The sequence below is a fragment of the Lissotriton helveticus genome, chromosome 6 (assembly GCF_964261635.1).
Source record: "Lissotriton helveticus chromosome 6, aLisHel1.1, whole genome shotgun sequence".
NCBI lineage: Eukaryota > Metazoa > Chordata > Amphibia > Caudata > Salamandridae > Lissotriton > Lissotriton helveticus.
This window is the reverse complement of record NC_136067.1, coordinates 1,160,744,206-1,160,761,877: the sequence shown is the minus strand read 5'-3', so window position 1 is coordinate 1,160,761,877 and position 17,672 is coordinate 1,160,744,206.

Here is a 17,672-nt window from a genome sequence, read left to right as displayed (position 1 = left end):
CGCCATTTACATCTTGGAATGTACATGTCCCTTACGGTACGTGGGAAGTACCAAACTACCAGCTAGTGTAAGGATATTGCAGCATATCAGGGCAATCACCAACTCTGATCCCACCTACCCAGTGGCGAGACATTTTCGGGAGGTCCATAACAACAACTTAATGGATCTCAAGTATTATGTCATAGACACTGTTCCCAAAACTAAACAGGGAGGTGATCGCGAACACAAAATGCGTAAGTTGGAGACAAGGTACATCTTGAACTTCAACAGCAAGAGCCCTGGAGGATTAAATAACACTGAAGATTTACACACCTGTTTATGATTGTAAATACTTCACTGAACCCCCATGGAAGTGATAATTTAATTTAATTTAATTTCACTTCCTCTCCCATGATCCTATGCTGCATTGAGAACCTGTCCCCTGTGTCCTTTTCCTCCCTGTTTTCTTTGAAACCTACTGTTTATAGATTTAACTTTTTAGTTATATCGTCTTGTTAAGTGGCATAAAAATATATTATTTGAACCACACAGTTATTGGACTTTGTCCCTTATGGCTGCCATTTTCTTCTTTTTACTCACAAAACCCTTATACTGAGGTTTTTAAACTCATGCACTTTACCCACTTTTTGCACTCAATGACTTTTCAACTAATATTGTCCTTCGACTACCATCTGTTATTGACTTCTGATAACTACTTACCCGTGAGGGGGTTCTTCACAATAACTAGTACACTCAGACTTATTACAACTAAGCATTACGCTATAAATTATGTCATGACCAACAGGCTTTAACCGCTGGGTAAAATATTTGTGTATATATATGAAATGAGAAAAGTTTTTATACAGAATTATTTTTGTATGACAATAATCATTTTAAGAATATGTATTGACTTATGTCGATTTGCACGTTGCACTTTTTCTTAAACTTAATGTTGCGCAATTATTTAAAATATTTATATTGTTATTCGTGCATTTAAGTTAAAAGTTTCCCTTTATTTGGTAAAATATGTTGGTCAATAACCTAGGTCATTTACATGTAATCTTTTGAATTACTTCAAATAATCTCTATCAGATGGTGAATGCTTTGCTTTCATTAGCCTTAGTTTTTGTAAAGCTAGTCTATTTTTTTCGAAAAAAGGAACATAGTTGTATTTTACTCTTTTCTTTATGTCCATCACTATCACAGTCACGTGCATAGGGTGCTAGCTGTCTTAATGGTCCATTCAATGCTTGAACGTTGTCATGTGATCAAGCCACTCCGGTGGTGAAACGCGTTATGGCTGACTAGCGAGAAATAAACGCTACTTTCTGCACTCAATCTGGGTTCGTGTCTGCTTTTCGTTGCATGCTGGAGACAACGCGCTGCATCCGATTTCCTCAAGCGGCCTCTGGGATATATATATATATATATATATATATATATATATATATATATATGAGAGTTATTGTTTGTTTGCTATCTTGCTGATTAAATAATTTGACAACACGCTATTTCGAGTTCGTGCTTCATACTGTCCCTGGATTGTGAGGACGCTTGTATGAGTGTTTGGAATTGATGGGCTCGCTGCCCAGCACGGACCACTGTTGTTGTGGAGGGGTCAGAGCGAAGTGTAGCGACGGCTGCACGTTCTATGGATATATATATATATATATATATATATATATATATATATATATATATATATATATATATATATATATATATATATATATATATATATATATATATATTACCTACTGGCGGTCGCCAGTAGGTAGTTATAGTTAGGATTGTTTTCCATAGGAAATCCGCAACATTCTATTGGGAATAACTTTGGCGGATCTGCCTGTAATTTTCCTCAAAAAAGGGGGGATTCGTCAAGCTGGGGCCGAGATAAAAGGGGGGTCCTAAAACGTGTTTTCCCCATGTTAATTTCCATAGGGCGGTTGGACTCACTTTTAGCTCGAACGGCTGAATGGATTTTCACCAAACTTGGCAAAATTGTAGGGACTGGTAGCCCGATGTGCCTTTGCTATGTCTCAAGATATGCGATCCAGAGGATTTTGAATAATTTAGGTTAAAAAAAATATATATATCTATAAGCACGCCCCGGTACGCGCACCACGGAGCGTACCAGCGCACACCGTGAGTTCGCGCGCGGAAAGCTGATTGGCTCTCGGGTGTCTGTAAACATTCCAAACAGTCCGGAGCGGCCGCCATCTTGTGTCTCGGTAGGATCGAGACACAAGAGGTGGCAAAAACAAAGGGGGAAATTACCAAAAGGGGGCAGGGTAGACCCCCCCTGACCCCCTAGGTTTGATGTGGGGGCCATAAAAGGGTCCCGCGGGACAAACATTTTTAAAAAAAAAATTCGATTTTCGAGGGGGGAGCGTCCGGTACGCGCACCGGGGAGCTTACCGGGGAGCGTACCAAAAGGCAAACCCAGTGAAACAGTAAAATAATAATTTAAAGTGCTTAAAGGTAGGGTAGGTCTGCATAGAGTTGTTGTGTTGTGTGGGTGATATAAGTACCAGCATGTAGGTACCAATGCAGAGTTTTAAATTCAATGTAGATTGTCTCCTCTGTAGATAATTTGCATGTTGTTACAGAAGTTATTGTGGTATATGGAATCCATACCATAGTTTGTCAGGAAAGTAGAAACAACATGGAGGCAGGAGATGAAAAAGAGATGTCAAATACACATTGGAGATAATATAGTGGGCGAAAGGAAGTAACTATGAGCAAAATTACTATGTAACAAAAAAAGTTGCACAGTATACTATAAGTCTCACATTATATTATATTCATTTTGGTACTATTTCATGAATTACATATAAAAAAGAATAATGTCTGGAACAATTTTTAATTATTAAATAATAATTTATTGCCGTGATTTTTCAAAATTTAATAACACTTCCAACATTATATTGTCAGGAATGTCCTCATTTTCAGTCCATGATTCAATTTCTTCCACACAATTAACTACCTCTTCGTCTAGAGACTGATCCATAAAGTCAAAGTCTTCCTCAGGATTGTTTTGAAGAACTATTTCGAAAGAAATATTTGCTTCTCCTTCCATTTTCTTGCTGTAAATTGCATTAAAAATAAATATATCAGTAGAGTTAGGGCAGTGTTGGGTTTAAGTTTAGACAGGTACTTCTGAGTTTTTAACAGTGAATTTATCTTTGGGCAGTGTATGGTATCAGGCAGGAAGTAGAAATATCAAAAAAGTGTATGTGAAGAAGCCTAAGTAATTTCATATTTATACCAGAGAAGCCTAACTCAATCCATAACTATAACAGAGAAGCCTATCTCAATCTATAACTATAACAGAGGGACAGTAAATAACTATCAGAAAACGTTTTTACAAATTAACTTAAAGTGCCCCTTACAAATTAACAACTTACCTTATTAAAAGGTGATGAAGATAAATGGATAATTTTTTTTCAAGATGTACCTCAGGTAGGTGTAGTCAGAATGGCCGTGTTTCCCTCTCATTTTTCATTTATATTCATGTACATAACCAATCAAATGTCAGGAAAAAAAAGTAGAAAATGAAAGTAACATTTTAATTGGTTGTAAATCCTAACACTTCATATGTATTTTTGTCATGTAATTTACCTCAGGATATTTAGACAGGGCTACAGCTCAAATGGCTCAATGGAATTCCACCAAATTTGGGAAAATGGTAGGGACTGGTATGTAGTATGTCCTATTCTATATTTGGTGAACGTCTCTACAGAGGTTTTTAAATAAATTAACTTTTAAAAAATTTTGGGAGCGCTCAAAGGGGCGCGCCCCGGTACGCGTACCGGTAAGCGCAACGGGAGTCCTCCATCTTGTGTTTCGGTAGATTTGAGACACAAGATGGAGGACAAACAACGTTGGGAATGGGTAAAAGGGGGCACGGTAGACACCCCCTGACCCCCTAGGTTTTCTGAGGGGGGCTTAGGAGGCCCATATAGGCCCAAACAAACAAATTTTTTAAAATTTTTCGCGGGGGAGCGCCCGGTACGCGTACCGGGGAGCATACCGGGGAGCGTACTTTGGTGAAAAATAGTGAAAAAAGTTAGAGAAAAGTAATCATTTTGAGTGATCAGAGGTAGGGTAGCTCTGAAAAGAGCTTTTGGGTTCTGTGGCTGATTTAGGTACCTACAAGTAGGTTCCAATGCACAGTCTTATATTCAGGAGGAATATTCTATTCCCCTCATCTGAGAAGTGAAACGCAAGTTATTGTTGTATATTGAACCCATTCCATAGTCTCTCATGTAAGCAGAAACAGATTTATTCACATGTTTCCGTGCTTTCTCAAATTGTGGACAAAAGTGGTTGGACCACTTCCATTTCTGTCTTTGGCATATATTGGAATATACCAAGGCAGTTTGTGGAAAAAGTGTCATCAATTGCCCAAAGGTGTCCTTTAAAACCATCTCCAGACCTACCCCAGTCAAAGTGCCTTGGTCATTTCCACCACAGTGCAAAATTATGAGGTCAGGGTGTGGCAGATGGTAAAAGGTTTTCACCAATGGTATCAATTAATGACATCTCAATCCTCTTTGGCCAATCCATTTTATGTGCACATTTGGTAAATCAAGGTTGTGAACATTTCTGATAGCTGCATACATTTGAGCCCAGTGAATGTAGCTATGTCCAATAATCCAGACAGAGTACATGGTGAGAGGAGGTTCTGGTGCAGTCAGATGAAGTGTAGGAATGAAATGGCAGTTGGAACAGTAGGAGTTTGCAAAAAATGTGGAGTTTCAGTGCTCTTGAATCACAAGCAATGATTGGTGGAATCAGATAGTTGAAAACTGAAAGTTAGCGTGCATGGTTCTGTTCTATGAAAGAAGTAATTTGAATGGTTAAGAAAAAGTCATTAAAAGAAAGATTGCACCTGATAAGCTGGTGTATTGAGAGGTCAAACATCCTTGCTGAGTTCATTTGCAACATTGTAGAATAAACTTTTAACCCTGAGAGGTGAGTGAGGAGGGAGTTGCTATGGTAACAGGCAGAAAGGGCTGAGGGGGGAAGGGTGTTGGTTTGAAAATAGAGAGGGACGAGTTTTAATTGGTTAACATGAGAGATATGTGTGTAGAATTAGAGGTTTTCTGTGCCATTCATGGTTGCAGTGCCTGCAGTACATACCTTTTGCTCTGCTGAAGAAATATTGGTGTGTGTATCTGACACTGTTCTCAATCTACCAAAGCATTTGTAAAGGTGATTTATGATTCATTCAATATAGATAGAGAGTTCAGATTAGGAAGCACATTGAGCTTTTTTGCTGTTGGCTTGTGTCATGCTTTTTGAAAATGCATGGTATCAATATTTGCAAGAAAGATGATTTGTATTTTGTAAAATAGTGAGGTTTTAGTAGTGAAATTGAATGCTTGTACATAGGACCTGCGCTCTGTTTCTAAAATGTTATTCAAAAAACGATTTTGGGGCAAATCAATGGCTTTTACATTTTTGAGAAGCAATAAATAGTGTGTGCATGATTACATAAAAATATTTGAACCTTTCACAATCATGTCACCTGTGTTACCTCCGATTAGGAAGCAGACTGAGGTTCTTTGCTGTTGGTTTGTGTCCTTTTTTTGGTAAAGCTTGGTAGGAATGTTTGCAAGTGAGAGGAAATGTATTTTGTAAAATAGTGAGTTTTCAGTACTGAAATGGAATGCTTGTACATATGACCTGCGCTCTGTTTCTAAAATGTTATTGTAAAAACAATTTTGGGGCAAATCAATGGTTTTTACATTTTTGAGAAGGAATAAATAGTGTGTGCATGATTACATAAAAATATTTGAACCTTTCATAATCATGTCACCTGTGTTACCTCAGATTAGGAAGCAGACTGAGCTCTTTGCTGTTGGTTTGTGTCATTTTATGGGTAATGCTTGGTAGGAATGTTTGCAATAGAGAGGAAATGTATTTTGTAAAATAGTGAGTTTTCAGAACTGAAATTGAATGCTTGTACATAGAACCTGCGCTCTGTTTCTAAAATGTTATTCAAAAAACGATTTTGGGGCAAATCAATGGCTTTTACATTTTTGAGAAGGAATAAATAGTGTGTGCATGATTACATAAAAATATTTGAACCTTTCACAATCATGTCACCTGTGTTACCTCAGATTAGGAAGCAGACTGAGCTTCTTTGCTGTTGGTTTGTGTAATTTTTTGGTAATGCTTGGTAGCAATGTTTGCAAGAGAGAGGAAATGTATTTTGTAAAATAGTGAGTTTTCAGTACTGAAATGGAATGTTGTACATAGGACCAGCGTTCTGTTTCTAAAATGTTACTTAAAAAACGATTTTGGGGCAAATCAATGGCTTTTACATTTTTGAGAAGGAATAAATAGTGTGTGCGTGATTACATAAAAATATTTGAACCTTTCACAATCATGTCACCTGTGTTATCTCAGATTAGGAAGCAGACTGAGCTTCTTTGCTGTTGATTTGTGTCACTTTTTTGGTAAAGCTTGGTAGGAATGTTTGCAAGAGAGAGGAAATGTATTTTGTAAAATAGTGAGTTTTCAGTACTGAAATGGAATGCTTGTACATAGGACCTGCGCTCTGTTTCTAAAATGTTATTCAAAAAACGATTTTGGGGCAAATTAATGGCTTTTACATTTTTGAGAAGGAATAAATAGTGTGTGCATGATTACATAAAAATATTTGAACCTTTCACAATCATGTCACCTGTGTTACCTCAGATTAGGAAGCAGACTGAGCTTCTTTGCTGTTGGTTTGTGTCATTTATTTGGTAATGCTTGGTAGGAATGTTTGCAAGAGAGAGGAAATGTATTTTGTAAAATAGTGAGTTTTCAGTACTGAAATGGAATGCTTGTACATAGGACCTGCACTCTGTTTCTAAAATGGTATTCAAAAAACGATTTTGGGGCAAATCAATGGCTTTTACATTTTTGAGAAGGAATAAATATTGTGTGCATGATTACATAAAAATATTTGAACTTTTCACAATCATGTCACCTGTGTTACCTCAGATTAGGAAGGACACTGAGCTTTTTTGCTGTTGGTTTGTGTCATTTGTTTGGTAATGCTTGGTAGGAATGTTTTCAAGAGAGAGGAAATGTATGTTACCTGTGTTTCCTCAAATTAGGAAGTGGATTGTGCAGATTAGGTGAGGCATGTCCAGGGGCGCAAAGGAGTTGAGGTCTGTGTTCATGAGTGCAATTGAGAGGACTTACCTCCTCTGACCCTTAGACAAGCATTATTTAATATGTGCCCCTTGGTTAGGCCTCAATACATTGAGTATAATTGATGGTAACAGGGTGCAGATGAGATGAGGCGTGTCCAGGGGTGTAGATGAACTGAGGCCTGTCTAATGGTGCAGATGAGTTGAAGTCTATTCAGGGTTGCAGATGAGGTGAGGATTGTCCAGGGGTGCATAGGAGGTGATGCCTGCGTTGAAGAGTGTAGTGGAAGAGAGGTCTGTCCAGGGGTGGAAAGGAGGTGGGGCTTCATGAAGTGCAGTCCAGTGCACTCTTAGACACCGGCCTCAGCACCTATGCTCCCCAGGACAGTCCTTACCTCATGTGTACAATCTGCTTACTAATCTGAGGAAACACAGGTGATATGATTGTGAAATGTGCAAATATATTTTTTTATCATGCCGATACTATCTAATCCTTGTCAATAATGTAAAACCAATTCATGTGCCCGAAATATTTTTTTAGAATTATATTTAAAAAACAGAGATAAGGTCATGTGTATAAGTATTATAGTGTTTATATTGTTTGCTTATTGTCATTGTTTTGTTGTTTGGTAATAGTGATCTATAATGATTTTTTTATTTTTTTTGTTTTCCACAGATTAAAATCAAGATTTCAATAGTAAGGAAATATGCCCTCAAGGCAAAGGAGACGAAAAGATGCTAAGCGGAAAAAAACAAAAACAGCAACGGAATTAAAGCAGTCTCCTACAACAAATACTTCAAAAAGCAGGAAAAAAGCTCCTGGTAAGACAACTAAGTCTTTCTTACGGAACATATGTAGATAAAAAAAAATGTTGGACAGAATGTAGAAAAAGAGAAGGAGAGAGCAAATTTGAAGAGGAAGGAGAGATTCCCAAAAAATGTTACTACTGCAGCAGGAGACAATAATATGTATAGGAATAGAAGGCAAAATCAATTTAGGGACATTCGTAAACGAATGTTTCGCAATAGGGTGGTTTTAAATTTGTTAAAAAATATTAAAAAAGGTAAACAGAGATCTGCTTTTTATTAAAAAAGAAAAGTGTAGAGAAGATTGTTGATCAGGCTTTTGAAGTTAAGAAAAAAATATTTATTTTAATAATCAATAGTATTAGGACACTTAACAAGACAATTGATGTTTTCAAATCAAACAGTAAATGGAAAAGAGTAATTAATCGGACTAATTTTTGTAAAGTTTTTTCTGGAGAATGGATGCACAGTTCAAGTTGTGAGCCATTTTTTAATGAGGAGAGTTACTTTCAGGAGAATGATTTAGTGCATGCAGTTGACACCAGTGGTCGAGCATATGAGGTGAAAGACGATTGTCCGATTGAATAAGAGAAACTTGTGCCTAGAGAACTAGAAGAGGTGTTAACTGATGAAGTTTTAGGGAGACGTACTAAGGGTCCAGTGTACACTTGGAAGTGTAGTAGTATTTGTAGTGTGCGACAGGAATCAATCGATTTGTTTTGTAATTTCTTACGTACATATAGTAAGAAAACTCTAAAACAGAAAATGAAGATGTTGCAAGACTTAGATCCTTGCAGAGTGAGAGAAAACACAGGTTTGCAAGGGCATTCACTGGCTTGTCTTTCTAGAAAAGTCTCTCAGAGTGTTTTTCATCATTTTAGGATGTTAGCAGTGCATCATAACAAAATGAGAAAATTAGTGAGAAGGTTGTATTATGCACAAAGTCCAGCACTTAAGCTTAAACAACTAAACAGTGCTCTTTTGCATGGAACTGAATTAGATGTGAAGAAGATTTGTGAAGAAATTGAGATTTGTTATTTTGGTGAAAAAGAAGACAGTGTAGAAATTGACACAGAAATTCAAGGTAATGTGGAAGACAATGTACAGATTTCAAGTACAGAAAAGTTTGACCAGGAAATGATCAGGTTTATGGTGAAATCAAGTGAAAGGCCAAATTTTACTTGTGTGTGTTGTCGACGAACTCATTATGAGCATCAAACTAGATTAGTTGATTTATATGTAGAAAGCGAAAAGATAAATAATTATGAGTGGAAGGATTTTGCAACTTATTAGTGGGTGGAGAATTCTTTTGATTTGAGTTATGATCAGCGTATTTGTAAATATTGTTATGATAAATTAAATCAAAACAGAATGCCTGCTAGAGCTGTTCATAATAATCTGGAGTTGGTAGACATTCCTCCTGAATTGATGGATTTAAATACATATGAGTCTATTTTGATTCAATGTGTCCATCCTTTTCAGGCAATTGTTCGCATGGAGCCTAAGATAGGGAAATTGCCTCCTTCAGATTTACAGAGAGGATTAAAGGGAAGAGTTGTTTATTAGCCTCTAGATTTCAAGAAAAATATTGATACAATTGGTGTAGAGAAAGTGGAAGAGGAACCTCTGGTTATTCTAGTTAATGGGGTTCCGACAAAGAGTAAGAAAATCTGGCAAGATTTAGTGGATGTTAGGGAAGTCAAAAAGGCAAAGTTGTATTTGGTCAAAAACAATGAGTACTACAAACATGTATGTGTTGGAGCAGAGGAAACAGCTGCAGATGAAGACAGTGATTGTTCAGCTGGCCAAATTGAAAAAGTTGATGTGTCTAGAAGTGAAGAAATATATGAACATTATACTGTTCATCCTTTGCATTCCAAAGTAGTAATGGGGAATGCAATTGACTTGTTTCAAATGAAATCAGCAAAAGGAAGTCCCATTAGTGTATGGGAAGAAAGTTTGGAAGCTCGTTGTTTTCCACAGCTATTTCCAACAGGTCGAGGTGGACCACTTCAAATTCCAGCATCTGAATACCGGACTTTAAGATTATATGCTGAAGATCCAAGGTTTCGTCAATGCATGCCATATTTGTTTCATCTACTGTATGAAAGTGACTTGTCTGGGCTTTCTTATGCAGTAAACCATATACTGAAAAGTGGAGCACATCTGCAAAATGTTTCGACGAGGGACTTTATGGAGAAAGTCAATCTGCAAGACAATATTTTGGAATCTCATCTAATCAATCTCATGGCATGTCAGCGTGGTACAAACGAGTATTGGTACTGTCGTCATGGGGAATTGAAATGTATGCTAAGAAACTTAGGAACTACTACATGGTTCCTCACTCTTAGCTGTGCTGAGTATGCATGGGATGACTTACTTCAATTTCTACGAGAGGCAAATGCAAACATACAAAATATAGAATTCAAAACACCTGGAGAACTGTGTTCTTTGGATCCAGTGAATGTATGCAGATATTTCAATCATAGATTTGAAGCTATGATGTCTTTCATTACCAACAAAAAAAATCCTCCCCTTGGAGAGGTTTTGGATTTCTTTTGGAGAAAGGAGTATCAAGCGAGAGGTGCTCCTCACATACATATGTTGTTATGGATTAAAGATGCACCCAAATTTGGAACAGATTCGGATGAAACAGTGATGAGTTTCATTGAAGAGTATTCAACATGTGCTGTTCCGAAAACTACCGAGGAAAACAGTTTAAGGCAACAAGTTTTACGCTTTCAATCCCATCGTTGTGGGAAGTATTGTCGTAGAAAATTCAAAAACAAGGAAAAGTTCTACACAAAATGTCGTTTCAGCTTTCCACGACCAGTGATTTCTAAAGGAAGAGTAAATAATTTGATGTCTTCTCTACGACATACTGTGACGAGGAAATCACCCAAAAATACATACAATTTAAAAAGAAACGAAGAATCCAAGTACATCAACGACTACAACCCAGTGATTTTGTCCATGTGGAATGCTAACATGGATATTCAATTCGTTGCTGACAACTCTATTGCTGTGGCTCGATATGTGACGTCTTACATCACAAGAAAAGAAAAGACAGAACTGAAGGAAATGTGGGAGGATATTTCACATGAAAAGAGTCTAAGCAAGAAATTATACAGTTACAGTCTGAAGATGTTGTCACATCGAGAAATTGGAGCATATGAATGTTCTGATCGATTGTCATCAGCAAGTCTATATGCCAAATCTAGATCCATCATTTGGGTGAGTCTAGGTCTTGCTGCAACACGAAACCGAGTTTTGAAATCTGTACAAGAAATAGAGTATTTGGCGGAGAAAGAACCAGAAAGTACAGATATTTTGAAGACAAACATGTTGGATACATACTATCCAAATAGAAGTCCTTACCTTGAGAACGCTTGTCTCTATGAAGTTCTGCAAAGATATATTTATAAGAGGAACATCCGAGAAGATATCAATAATGGAATATATGCTGTCATTGGATGTGAAGGATGTCTAGTGAAACAGAGAAAAGGTCATTTGATTAATCATCGAAAATTGAGTTGCGAAAATCCAGACAAAAGGGAATTCTACTATTTGGCTCTTTTGCAACTCTTTAAACCATGGCGTACAGAAGATGAACTACTTGGAGATTTTCTCTGTTATGAAGACTCTTTTAATGCAACCAAGGATACCATAGAATGTCCTGTTTTTCCAAATTATCTGCAAATGTTGAATGAAGAAATAGAACAAGAAGCAACAATTGCTGCAGAGATTGCGAGAGACAGTTCTCAAGACAGTCAGAGTTCTACTTCATTGAGTCAGGATCCACTAGGAGGACCAATTATTCAAAATGAGGCTGCCACTGCCATGGATGAGGTGGAAAGAGCTATGGAACAAGCTGAAGAGGATGTAGTTAACTTAGAAGATTTGGTGAAACAACTAAACATTGAGCAGAAACAGACATATGACGAAGTCACAGAACAGGTTGAACATGGATTCAGTCATGAGAAAAAAGAGTGCTCATGTACATCATTTAAGCCTGTCCGACTGTATGTGAGTGGAGAAGCGGGAACTGGAAAAAGTTTTCTGATTAAAGCAATTGCAACTTATTTGCAGAAAAGTACTGAATCAGCGTTGTCTTGTGTTGTTACTGCTCCAACTGGGCTTGCAGCACATAACATTAAAGGGATTACTTTACATCGTTTATTGATGCTACCAGTTGAGCATGATAACAAATTACAATACCACAAGCTATCTGGAGATGCTTGTTCTGAAGTTTCAAGAGTCCTGAAGAAAATGAAACTTCTTATCATTGATGAGGTAAGCATGGTCTCAAATCTAATGCTTGCTTTTGTGCATTTGAGAATGCAAGAAAATCTTAGAACAGACTATGATGTCTTATTCGGAGGAAAACACATTATTGTTTTTGGAGATCTACTGCAGTTGACTCCAATGAAAGGACAACCAGTGTTCTAAAATGGTCATGCATGAAGATACCAGGAAGTGCCTAGGAAGCATTGGAAACGTTAATATATGGTTAAATTTCAAATATGCAGAACTACTTCAAAATATGCGACAGGCAAAGGATGAAGATTATAAAAATATTCTACAAGATGTAAGAATCGGAAAAGTAAGTGAGCATGGGAAAGAAACTTTACATGCACGATTAATTTCAAATTTGTATCCAAATGAAAACATTCTTCCAGAGAATATTTTTAAGAAAATTAACGAGAACAAATCTGGAATATGTTTCATGCCAACTCTGAAAGAATGTTCCATTTTCAACAACAAAATGTTAAAGTTAGAAAATGAAGAGATTGTGAAACTGGAAGCTATAGATAAAATAGAGCATATGGGAGCAACAGTTATTTTGTCTGAAAATGTGAAATCAAAATTGGATTCATTAGAGAAGAGTATATTGAAAACTGCTGGTTTTGAAAAGACTCTGAATAGGTGTTTAAATTGTCGTATCATTTTGAGAAGGAATTTAAATGTTGAAAGAGGTCTGGTAAATTGAGCAATGGGTCATGTTGTTGGTTTTGTGAATTACAAAAATAGAGATGGAATTGAAATTTTAAAAATTACATTTGATGGCATTGACGAAATAGAACAAATTTGTCGTTGTTCAGCTAGATTTTTGCTTGTGAAAGACTTATATGTTCGCCGAAAACAGTTTCCTGTTTGTTTCGCATATGCGGTGCCAATTCATAAATCTCAAGGTTTAAGTGTAGATAGTGCTTTGGTGAACATTGGAAGTTCTGTGTTTAAAGAGGGTATGGCATATGTGGCATTATCACGAGTCAGAACTTTATCAGGATTGTACTTGATTGAGTGTGATGAAAAAAAGATTTGTGCTGATCTAGATTGTGTTAAAGAATACAATAGGTTAAGAAGAGAGTATGCTCCACATTTGCCTCAATATCCTCTGTTTGAAAAACGTTTGGTAGGCCGAAAAAGAAGAAATGAGAATAATTGCAGTGAGGTAGTAGCAAAAAGACAAAAAGTAGATGAAACTGTAATTGTAAGCAGAAAGAAAAAGGATTCTGTTGAAGATGTTGTTGGATTTCAGTTTGAAAACAGTTCTGGTGTCAACTGCTATGCTAATGTAGAGCTTAATGTTGGGTTTTTTATTTCAAAATTTACAAGAACAGATTGTTGAAAATCATTATCAAACATTCTGCTGTTTATTGAATTCTGTGTTTGAGAAATGTAGCAGTGATAGAGCAAAAATAGAAAGTGTTTCAGAAATTAGAAATCTTCTAGACATATGTTCTGGTCAAAATCAATTTTCACAGAATATTCAGCAGGATTGTCAGGAATTTTTAATGTATATGTTTGATGTTTTGGAAGATGAAGGTGTAGATATAAAAAATCTTTTTAGCCTTTCTTATCAATGGCAGCATGACTGCGACAACTGTAGTTTATCAAGTAGTACTAGAATAGACACTGAAAGATTTATATATTTGAGTTTACCAGACTGCAAATCAGTGGCTTTTAATAATCTAGTTAAAGCAGCTGATCACAATATGGTGTGTACCCAATGTAAGTCTGCAATGCTGTCCACATTATTTTTACAAACTTATGGTAAATATGTGATTTTAATGTTCCAACGATGTAGACCTGATGGAAGTAAATTGTCAACTTCTATTAAAAATTTTGTGGCTTCTCAGTTATCAATTTCAGGAAGAACCTTTGCAACTGTAGCTATTATTTATCATGATGGTCCTTCAACAACATCAGGGCATTACACATGCTATTTAAAAAGTCGTAAAGGTTGGACCCACTGTAATGACACTCATTTGACTTTCAAACAACGTTTGCCTTTTGACTTAAAAAATTCATACCTAGTGTTTTTAGAACCAAAATTTAAGTAAAGGTAATTGGCCTATGAAGACGGGAGCAGTTAATAAAGGTTAGTTTGCTGTTTAAAATTATATTCTGAGTAGAAGTGATCAAGATAATATAAAAAATTGAGTTGTCATATAAGTGAAGGAATGAGCAAAGAGTCATGACTGAAAAAAAAGAGTATATGAAAATAATGAAAATATTTCAGATGTTCTTGGAGCTTTTCTTCTAGAAAGTCGATGAAATTGATTTTTTAGTGAAAAGCAGAGTACTTTCCAACGAAAAGGACCTTCATGATATACTATTTGGCCTAAAGGAAAAGTAAGTGAATCAAAGATTAGTGTACATTTGTGATTTTTAAGTTTAGATGGTTTTTGTTAAAACACAATCTTTTTGCTTGTGTTTTTTTTCCCCGCTGTCATATGATGAGTAGTTTGAACTCACTTTTTTAAGTGAAATTCAATATATTCTGAGAACAGCAAAAATAAACTATGTAACATGTTGTACAAGTTATTCCAGTCAAATAGGTCTTTATTTCGATGTGTATCATAAAAGACAAGATACAGCAAGCATAAAAATACAATTCATGTAAAGTTAAAACAACAAATATATTCACATTATAACCATGATAAAACAGCATTAAATTGCCAGAAAAAGACCATGACTACAATATACAACAATAGACAATTATAATATGAAAACGTAAACATAAGACTCAGTGATTAAGATTACGGGAACGTATAGACCAGGTCCAGCTAATAAACTTTGCCACACCAATGACGATAAAAGCAGTAGTGTCTGTTTTCAAAATCCTGCTAGCAGCAATAGCAGATCTAATTCCCAACAAACAACATACTGGTCTTAACCAGACCCTTCTCGGAAGTGTGTACTTTAGGCAGCAGAAGAGTAGGTGTTCGATATTTTCTACTATTGTTACACAGAAGGGACATTTGTCACTACTTTCTGGGTTCCATAGGTGTGTTAGCCCACGCACAGGTAAAGAGCCCACTCTCAGCTGGTGGTACAGTTTCCGATCTTCTGGATTAGTAATTATGTCCCAATAATCTTCGTATCTCGGGACATCCTTAATAGCTAGAAAAACTGAAGTCATTCCGGAACCCCCCACTAAGGATAATCTCTTCTCCATAATCCTGCGCCAATACAATTCTTTGAGGATTTTTTTGGATGGGAAGGTGGCATTAGCTGGATCTATCCAGAGGCCCTCCAATCCCAATTCCTTCAATAATGCTCTAAGGTAAGAAAACCAAGGGACCCTATAGGCCCCCTCTATGCCCCTTACTTCAAGAATAGCCTCGGCATACAAAGATAGTTCAGGTGTAGTCCACAAGCGCCGCCAAAACACGAGTGGTCTATACCGAACTACATCCTCTATAGGATTAATTCCCAGATCGTACTGTAGGGGGAGAATGGGTGTAGATTGTGGAAGGCCAATAACCATTCTAAGGAACTTATTCTGAGCAACCTTCAGTCTTGAAAGGTCGCTATATCCCCACAGTTCTGCTCCATATAAAATAGAGGGGATTATTTTTTCACCATAGAGTTTGGCCAGCGGTGCCATGGGTTTGGTTAAAGATTTGGAGTGCTCCTTTAATATAGCTCCCCCAAGCTGGGCGTGTTTAAGAGACAAAAGGTCCAACTTAGGTTCTCACTCAACGTGACGCCCAAGTAGGTAAAGACCTCTGTTTGGTCCAGGATAACCCCACTCATAGATACCTTTGCCTTGACGGCTCTAGGGCCCCTTAAAACCATAAATTTCGTTTTTCCAACGTTCACCTCCAGCTCATGTTCGCTGCAGAAAAGCTCAAAACGAGACAGTGCTGACTGTAAGCCCTGCCTCGTTTTGGAAATAATAAGCGTGTCGTCAGCGAACACGAGGAGGGGAATTTTCCTCCCAGCAAGAGAGGGCGCGTCCGTTGGAAAATTAGAAAAGTAGTTGGTCACCCCATTGATAAACAGTGAAAACAGGGTGGGGGCCAAGACGCACCCCTGTCTTACCCCCTTGGCAACCTCAAAACTGTCAGTAACCTCGCCTGGCTTACCCCATCTGACTTTAGCATATGTATTCGTGTGCAAGTTGATAAGTAAAGTCACCTGCTCTTTTGGCATACCTAACCCCAATAGGACTTCCCATAACTTGGACCTTGGTACTAAATCAAAAGCAGACCTAAGATCAACAAAGGCTGCAAACAAAAGACCCCCCCCCCCTAAAAGTACCACCTTCCAATATAATAACATAAATCTAAATACCTGTTCTAGGGTCCCCATGTGCGGACGGAAACCTGCTTGTAGGGGAGTTAGTATGTCGAAATCTGATATCCAGCCCTGGATTCTACCTAAGAGGAGACGAGCCACAATCTTTTGGACCGCATCAATAAGACTGATGGGTCGATAATTGGCCGGGACAGAGCGATCACCCTTCTTATAAACAGGAAGGATCTCTGCCCCTAGCCACGATTCCGGTACACTTGCTCCTTTCGCCAAAGCGTTGGCTAGCAGAGTAATGTAGGGGACCCAGAAATCTTGGGCCTGTTTAAACATATCGGCCGGAATGCTGTCGGGACCTGGTGCCTTCCCACCCGGGATAGCCTTCAAGACATTCCTTACTTCTGTTGGAGTAAAAACCAGGGCGTCCTCGCAAATAATAGGTGGCAAAATGACAATATTGTCACAGTTTGTTTTAAATTGGTTGCCATAATACGTAACCCACTCCTTTGGCTCCACAAAGTTGGAGGGGACAGCATCTTGGGGGCGATTGCCCCATTTAAGATGATGCCAGAATTTAATCATGTTGTTACCCTGACATGCCTCCAGCAGTTCTCGCCAACGTGCCTCATCCCAATTACTCTTGGCCGAGATCAGTGCAGCTTTGTATGTATCCCTACAACTGCGAATTGTTACCTGCACTCTTGTTTTTATAGCTGCGTGCAGCACTTTTTGGGCCTGTCTGCATGCACTGTCATACCAGGAGTGGGTTCTCAACTTCTTATTACTAGAACTAGATGTAATACTTTTAACAAAAATAGATTTAAGATTTGAAAAGAGGTCACTATGTAGGGTAGAGATATTAGCTACAAGCTCTGACTGATGCCCTAGATCATTGATTTTGGCCAGTGTGTCCGTAAGTAAGCTCTTAATTCGAAGCATGGCCTCCTCGTTTAAAGCAATTTTAGGCCAGCGAACCCTTCGTTCGTTATTGGCCAAGGTGGCCTGTGGCAGGGGGGTTTCAACCAAATTGGACTCAACAAAACTAGTGTCTCTAATAGAAAGGACTAAGGGGTTATGATCACTTTCTACTCTACTAACAACCACCATGTCTATCAGGCCAGGCCACATTTCTAAGTTAACCAGAATATAATCAATATGAGACTTTTGTTTAATGTCCCACGGCGTTCCAGT